Source organism: Papaver somniferum, chromosome 3 (assembly GCF_003573695.1).
Source record: "Papaver somniferum cultivar HN1 chromosome 3, ASM357369v1, whole genome shotgun sequence".
NCBI classification, from domain to species: Eukaryota; Viridiplantae; Streptophyta; class Magnoliopsida; order Ranunculales; family Papaveraceae; genus Papaver; species Papaver somniferum.
Window position 1 is genome coordinate 24,367,245 of NC_039360.1, and position 9,639 is coordinate 24,376,883.

Below are 9,639 nucleotides of genomic sequence, written 5' to 3' on the forward strand. Positions count from 1 at the left end.
AACAGCGGTGACAAAAATCATTTTGGTCACAATAAATAAGCTTTAGCAATGAAATCTTCTTTGACGCAAAAACTATTGTCACCAAAGTCATGTTTTCTTGTAGTGATGGGAACGATCTCTTACTACCGCTATATTACCAGTTAATTAGTGGAAAATATATTTATTAATTTGTTGAGCCTACGACAGCCCATACATCCAACTAGGCTGGCGAAGTTGGACGGTCGTGATATTTCTAAGACCGTTTTAGACGGTCTAGCTCGTTTGAGCTCTTCTTCAACAGCGCGATCACCCACGTTTGGGGTTGGCGTTTGGTGGCGCTGAAGTGTGATGAATGGAGTCCGACCGGTTGAGGCATTAGTGGGCCCACCATCGGTCAATATGATGATTTCCTAGTTCTGTCATAAGTGGTCTAGGCTTGCTGAAACACGCGGCCAAATTGTGTGGCCGTGATCGTTTCTGAGACTGATATTAACAGTCTAGATTTTCCTTAAAGAATTTAAGCGTAATCGAGCCAACTTAAAAGTGCGTCGATACGAGATTCTCTTTTTCAGAGAGTGATGTATCATGTGCGGCTATTTTCATGCAGATCTCAATACTGACACTTCGGGAGATTCATGCTACTCGGCTGAGAGTGAACACTTAATCGTCATGTCATGTCAATAATGAGAGTTTGGCTGGGAACATAGCATATACAAATACTAGGAAAGTCATGCATCAATTGGTAATGCTGGAAAAATAGAATTCACAGAATATTTCGGATTGCTAATACGCGCACCATTCTGAGTGAATTTCATATATATATATATATATTGAATTGCTCAATGAGCGAGGAGGGTTTTTGCACTCGTCACTTTTCAAATGGCTTTACCCCTTGCAGGTTGACAACGCATTAAATACTCGTTTTACAATTTTATCCTTGAAATAAAAACCACCATCAACAAAATCGCCTTGTAACATCTTACATGATTTTTGTGAGACAGTCATTTGATATAGACTCAGAATGTTTCGTATTGATCATTCGATCACTTGAAAATTGCTTTGAAGATAATAGTTTGTGTGAGGCAGCTATTTTCATCTTCCGAGAATGTTTCAATGATTGAAATGAGGATTTAGAACATGTAACCATGGTTGGATATAAACATAATGTGTATTCACATTTGTGTAAAGTCCAAAATCGGGAACCATGGTATGCGTACCCGTACGCGTACTGGCGGAAGTTAAATTTCTGTGAATTTCTGTTGGAGTTTAGAAGGGTAATGTGGTATGCTTAACCGTAAGCATACTGGCGTAACCAAACTCAGTACGGCTACTTAATTAGGTATGCGTACATGTCTGCATACTTGAGTAGGTTGTGTTCTAAAATCTGTTTGTTCATGAACTAATACATTTATATAACAAGGAATGCAATCTTTTGCAAAGCTTGGCTGTAATGTTCATAAAATGATTCCAGTGAATCAAAATCGATTTTGCTTCAATTGTTCTTATATACTTCTATGAGAATATAAAAAATTAAACAACTCCCTAACTAGTTTCATTTGAGTCATTTGAACTAGTTATGATAAAGATGAATAAGGTTGATGTCAAAGTGCTCATATGGGTAACCATTGGTTAACTATTGTTGAACCAACTAAGTGTACACGTTTAGGTACAGTTAACTTTTTGTCAATGATGGTACATTTCATTTGTGTATAAGAAGCTAAGTTCGATCTAACGGTTGAAAGATATTAGCTTGAATCTAATCCTGTTTTCATCTAACAGTGAATATTGAATGCTTTGTTACCAAGGTAACATTGATTACAAACCCTGATTTGAAGACAATATAAAGGAGAACTCTAGCAACTTGGAAACCTAATCCCCACATCTCATGTGTGATACTAGTTGCGACTAGAGTCAATTCTCCTTTAACCTTAGGTTTTTCCAAAACCCTGTAGGTTAACGACTTGAATACTTCATTAGGATTGTGAAGCCAGACCCAACTATTTTTTCTGTAGTTGGGTGTTCTGATGTTCCTGTTTTCTATTGTGATTGAGTATTATCTTCTTTAAGATTTTCTCGAGATTTATTCTCCGATAGGCAAGATTGAAAAGTAGTCACAAACATCTTCATCTCATCACTTGTGATTCCACAATATCTTGTTTCCTTAATCGATTAAGATTATTATGAGGTGGTTGATAATACTAGGTTGTTCTTCGGGAATATAAGTTTGGTTTATCAATTGGTTCCTGTTCACCTTGATTTATCAAACGACGGAACAAAAATCGTATGTATATCTTGGGAGACAGATTTATCTATTCAATAGACTTTTCTTTGTGAGACATATTTGTTTATCAAGTCTTCGACTTTGGGTCGTAGAAACTCTTAGTTGTGGGTGAGATCAGCTAAGGGAATCAAGTGCGCAGAATCCGGCGTGGTTTAAGAGGCGTAAGGAACGTAACTGTACTTTGATCAGTGTGAGATTGGTTAGGGCTCAAGTACATTCCAGTCCGAAGTTAAGTGGTAGTAGGCTAGTATCTGTAGCGGCTTAATACAGTGTGGTGTTCAAATCTGGACTAGGTCCCGGGGTTTTTCTACATTTGTGGTTTCCTCGTTAACATAACTTCTGGTGTCTGTGTTATCTCTTTTCCGCATTATATTTGTTTATATAATTTAAATATCACAGGTTGTGCGCAAGTTCAATCAATTGTGAATCCAACCTTTGGTTGTTGATTAAATTGATTGACACTTGGATATTGGTTTTTGATACCGTCCAAGTTATTTCTTATATTCAATCAGGCTCGCAAATTCCTATTTGTTTGATTGCAGATTGAATTGAGAAATAGAGATATAACTCTTTGATACTTTTCTTAAGATTGAGTCTGACTGTGTACTTAATTCTCTTGAAAGTATATTGGAGTTAGTCCATACAGATTGCTAAGCGAAATATTGGGTGTGGTTGTTAGATCCCTGCTTTTTCAATTGGTGCCATTATCAAAGATAGAAAATCATTGTTTGGTTAGAATAATTACATATCAATTTAATTTTTCATTTCATGCCACTGAAATTTTAAATCAATTTAAATCCCGAAATCAAAGCCATGAGAAAGAATTTCCAAAACCAAATCACCATGGAAAAAACCAGAGGAAAATATTTTACATTTATTTCCTCAATCTTGAAAACCCTAGCTTTCTCTTTGTTAAGTCCGGAAAAGTGGTTCTAAGTCTCAGAATCCTATAAAGGCCAAAATACGAGTCAAGGTATAAACACCACACTACCCATCAACCACAACACCAAAACCTAGTGACCAAGGGAGAAACATGGAGCCAAAATAATGTTTAATTTTCCACGTAAGACTTCCATTAGAATGATACTAACTAGTAAATGGGTTAATCAAGGTAGTCAATATCGTTTGTACCAGCCGATATTATCAGTTTTTATCGTGTATCGGAAATAACCTTTATGATATCTAAAATATCGATGATACAAGAACTGAACGATAAGATCGCTCACATTGTCCGGTACAAACCGATATATCGGCTTCACCTATACACTGATAATATCAGTAAGGGTAATTTGGTAGAATAAATTATTTGATCTGAAGATCTATAAACAGAACCCTTCCTCCTAGTTACCTTCTTCCTTTATACCCTGAAAACTCAACCCGATTCGGTAAAGAATTTTCTAATTATTCCAGTTTTCTTAATGAGTTTCTTATCCTTGTGGGAATATTATGTGTTTTGTACTCTTCAATATCCTCCGCCTTGTTATCCTGCATATGCATGAGAACCTTTCTAATTGTGAATCATGTGGGTTTGTATCAACATATAAGATAGATTTTGAGTACAAGAAGTAACGACAAGCTGATTCCAATGTGAGTTTGTTGAAATTAGCTGAGACGATGGTGAAAATTAATGGGAAATTACTGACAATAGATAGTGGAATGTGATTGAATTTGTACTGTGAAGATTTTGATCTTGAAAATTAAAGCATCATATGGCACAATTTTTTTTAGATTGAAACAATAATAAATATTAAATTCTATTCTTGATGATGTATCACCGATAGAAACCGATATAATCATTTGTAAAGGTGTATCGGACTCGGTTGATACGATATTAACTACTTTGGGTTAATATCAACCTGAGTTAGTTACAGTATATTGTTGAGGGGGTTGTGTCATAGTGGAAGAGTTACGACTCCAAAATATGTGTTTACCGAGATGGAAACTTATGCCGATGCAGTCATATATGATATTATGATATATGGATAATGCAAGAACGGTTTTATCGTCAAAGCAATCCAATTATTTGATATTATGGAGTGTGCAGTATCGCAGTTGATATAAATTCTTACACAGTTCTCATTCATGTTTATGCTGGGATGGTAACCTCAAATATGCAAGAAAATTTTTCGATGGAATTCCTGGAAAATTTCTAGTTCATGATGCCGCATCATACTTGGTTTTTCGTAATAGTATGCTAGTCCGGTCAAGCTAACCATATAATCACAAAATGGATGGAAGTGGATGTTTACAAGAGGCTAGAGCTTATGATACCATATATATGATTTTTTTTGTAGCAAAGGGTACACCCAAATCATTGGAGTTTCTTCACAATGCCAGCAAAAACTTCACACCAAGTGATTTTGTTGACGTTTCTCTCCACATAAAGTGAACAGATGTTTGTGAGAGGCTAGAGATTATGATATCGGCCATCATCTAAGGTTTTCTTATAGCAAAGGATACTCCCAAAGCATTATATTTTATTTGCAAGATGCTATAAAAAACTCACATCAAGTGATTTTGTTGTTATTTTGTTAGTAGACATTATCTCTATAAATGAACTAAAAGGTCTCTAACTACTTGACAAAAAAATAAACAACAACTAGAGAATAATATAACTTTTTGGATGATGCAAATTACATAACATAAAATTTCTTCATTGTAAGTTCAGCTGATAATTTGCACCGAGGTAAACGGTTATCCAATTTTTTCGTATTCACGATAGTAATAGGGTTTTTGGATACCAGCAGTAGTTTTGCATTCTAAAATTTATACTTTTTTGACTTGTAAATAACTTCTTTTGTTTTGCTTTTACCAAACATTTCTATATAAGTTTTATACAACAAATGTGCATATCTTATAATAAAATGTTTGGATACACGTTAAGAAATTAGTTTTCCATTTAATTGAGTCATAAAGTCAGAAATTTGTTTGATGATACAATTACAAAATGACTTCTAAAAGCAAAAAAAAAATAAAAAATAACTTTTAGAGAAGCAATGTATTTTTGTTTTTGGCTTCTGCATTTGGTATCTGAATATGCTATTAACAATATAAACAAGAATCAGAAACTAATGATGAACAAGGAGAAAAATAACACATAAACAAGAATCAAAAATTAAACGATGAACTACCGAAATAAAAATAAAGTAACAAATAAACAATAATAAAAAAAATAACGATGAACTACTAAAATAAATAAAAAGAAGTAACACATAAACAAGAATCAAAGACTAACGATGGACTACTGAAGAAAAAAAAGTAACACATCAAAGAATCAAAAACTAACGATGAACTACTCACCCTTAGACGTGTAACTTTTCTGAAACACAGATAAAAAATATATTCATATAAGAAAATGAAATGTTAGAATACTAAATCAGTAAAAACAAAAACACTCTACCAAAAACCGATGTTTTCCATTAGGGAAAGGTTTGATGGAGTCGTCAGTGTAGTACTTGACATCCGAAAAATAATTTTTCTGAAACAAAAATAATAAATATATTCTTATAAGAATGTTAGAATACTAAATCAGTAAAAACCAAAAAATCTACCGAAAACCGATGTTTTCCATCATGGGAATAATTTTTACTCACCTGAAAAGAAACGAAAGATATGTATGAAATTAGAACAAAAATGGAGAAATCCTAAAAAAAAATCTATCAAAATAGATGGCCACTAAGAAAAAGTAACAAGAACTTCATTGGTCTTAAGAACAAAGATAAATAGAAAAATTGTTAACCAACTATGATTTGTAATAAGTATAGACTGTTTTTATAAAAGGGTTTATGAAGAAAAATGCAAAGATAAATGTTGAAACCCTTAAAAAGATGAAAACCTGTTAAACGCATAAAACATTGGTATCAAGAAGATCAAACTTCACTGAAAGGGTTTTAAGATGAAAAGTACCATAGAGAAACTAAAAAAATAAAAAAAAACTATTGAAAAGATGATTTGGTTGAAGAAGTACACACTTCAACGCAAAATCTTTTAGTGAATGGAAAAATATCAAGAACCCTACTGGTTTTAAGAACAAAATGATAAACAGAAAAACCGTTAACAAACTATGGGTATACCTTCTTCATAAAAGGGTTTATGAAGAAAAATGCAAAAAGAAACGTTGAAACTCTTCAAAACATGAAAAAACTATAAAACACAGAAAATATTAGCATTAGGAAGATCAAACTTCACTAAAATAGCAAAACTAGATCTTCTGTATACGTCAAGCAATGAATTTTAATATCTGCATATGCTATAAACAATATACACAAGAATCAGAAACTAACGATGAACTACTGAAGACAAAAATATTGAAATAACACATAAACAAGAATCATAAACTAAACGATGCTACCAAAATAAAAATAAAGTAACACATAAACAAGAATCATAAACTAGGAACGAACTATTCAATAGAGAATAAGTAACACATAAACAAGAACCAAAAACTAACGACGAAATACTGAAGGAAGATAATAATAATAATAATAAAAAAAAATTAAAACAAATGCCATGCCCACATGTAAGATCTGAACCACTTATTGCATTCCTTCTCTCCTCTCTCTCTCTCCAACTCCTTCTTCTCTTACAAAAACACCACCAATTGCTCTTCATATGCTCAAATCTAGTCCGTTTTGGACTAAACCTGAGCATATTTTTTCACCTTTTCTTACTTTCTAGTTTAGTTAGTTAGTTAGTTTAATTTTTTTTATGCAAAGAACTTCTTCATTTAAGCAGAGACATTACGTAACTTCTTACTAGCCAGCCTTTCATCCCTTATCAGTTTTTTATACTCCTCAGGGATGTTACACCAAAATTCAAAAGAGGCTCTGCTAGTTCTTGATTTTTTAGCTATTACATGAGCTATATTGTTTTAAGTTCTTTTAACATGACTGACATCAAAATAAGAAAAGGAAGACAGTAAATGCCTTATTTCATCTACATATCCCTGGTTCATCCAGTGAACTACAAGATCAACATTTTTGATAGAACTGACTACATTTATACAGTATGATTCACAGATTACGTTTTGAAGTTGCAATTCTTTGGACCATAAGATAGCATGTTTCATGACCAAGCATTCTGCATGTTCCGGGTCTATTCCTCCATTGATGTATCTTCCCCTGATGCCTCTGGCTGTGCCTGCATGATCCCTTAAAATTAGTCCAATTCCAACAGTTTTAGTAATATGATCAAAAGAAGCATCAATATTCATTTTTAAACGATTATATGGCGGAGGACTCCAATGTTGTTCAGTACTTAGATGATTCTTCTTATTCTTGTACTGTCTGTCAGACATGCATTGATTAACCAGACTTTGTATGGCACTACAGGTAGACCAGCAGTTAAATTTATTGTTTTGAAAGACCTTCATACATCTATTTTCCAAATGTGCCATGCCGTGCACATTAAAGTTACCTGCCAAAGAGTTCGATCTGCATTTGCCTGGCCTCTATATGAAAACCAGCTGAAGATCCAAGAAGAAATGTCTATGTGTTGAGACTGTATGGTATCTACATTGACATAGATAACCATATAGCTCTAGCATAGTCACATTCTATAAGCAGATGCCACAATGATTCTGCCTTCGAGTTACAGTGGGGGAATTTGGTATCTATGTTTGTTTTATAGTAACTGAGTTTTTCTTTAGTTGGGACAATAGCTCTTAAGAATTTCCAAATAAACAATTTTACCCTGTGTGGAACTACAACTTTCCAAATATTTCTCCAAACTATTTTGGGAATAACCTGAGATTGCTGATATCTTCTGTAAGTCTCATAAGTTAACGCCTTATATGCTGACTTTACTATGAAATTACCATCTATCAGGCTCCCAAATTAGTCTATCCTGGCCAGTCTGAGCTAAGTTGATTTGAAGAATTAAATCTGCAATGTGATTTGGGAACATATCCCTGATTAAATTTGTGTTCCATCTCCTAGGGTTGTTGAACATTAGATCAGAAACATATACAAATATAACAGGTTCTCTAAAAGAATCCTTGGGAACTGGAGGAAAGTCCCATCCTCTAATCCACTTTTCATACCAAATTAGTATTTTAGTTTCGCTCCTAACATCCCAACTATGGTATTTTATGACATTTTATAAACCCATTTCAATCTCTTTCCAAACCCAAGATGAGTTTTGATGTTTTTCCTGCAGATGAAGGAAATCACATGTTGGAGAATATTTGGCTTTCATACTTTTAACCCATGGCTTATCTGGTTCTGTAGACAATTTCCATGCCAATTTGGTAATTAACGCCATATTATTATACTGTTCAGGATTGCGAAAAGGAAGTCCTCCATCTTCCTTGGAATGACAAAGAGAATCCCAAGAAGTAAAATTAATTCCATTATTTTCTCTATGTCCCAAGAAAATTTCCTTTGAAGCGAGTCAAATTAGTTCAAAGTACTCTTTGGTAATATAAAATTACTCATGAAATGAGCTGGGATAGAGTTTAGAACTGACTTCATCATAGTGGTTTTTGCTGCTTGATTCAGGGTTTTAGCACTCCAGCCATTAAATCTATTTTCAAAAGAATCATTAATTGATGAGAAGGAATTAACTTTGAATTTTCCAATAAGTATTGGTAAACTCAGATATTTGTCATTTTTACACAACTGTTTAACTCTCAGGCCATCAATTATTGATAACTTCTGTTCATGAGAAATATCCCCACAAATGAAAGCTGCAGATTTTGAGAAGTTAATAACCTGCCCCGAAAACATCCCAAAAGTCTGTAGATATTTAGATATATGAGCAAGACCCAACTGAGTAGCATGAAAAAATAGTAAACAATCATCTTCGAAAAGAAAATGATTTATCGGAAATGCATTCTGAGAAACCCGAATCCCCTGTATTTGATTAGAATTTTCAGCCTGCTCTAAGGATCTTGATAGATACTCCATGGATAAGATGAACAGATAGGGAGACAACGGGTCCCCATGTCTTAGACCCCTTGATGGAATGTAGGAATTACAAATGCTTATGTTCAGCCTGATAGAGACAGACGTAGTCGAAATGCACTGTTGAATGATTGTTCTCCGATCTTCACAGAATCCTAAATGTTGTAGGATTTTATCAATAAACTTCCACTCTAATCTATCGAATTCTTTCTACATGTCTAACTTTAGAGCCACTAACCCTGTTTTCTTCTTCGACATTTTCATCGAGTGTATTAATTCATGGGCCATAATGATAGTATCATTAATTATCCTTTTTAGGACGTAAGCTTCCTGATATGGATAAATTATCTTCTCCATCAAAGGTTTCATCCTTAAGACCATAAGTATTGAAATGATCTTGTAGGAACAGTTGCATAGACCTATTGTCCTATAATCATTTGGGGTTACAGGATATAAGTATTTGGGGATTAAGCAAGT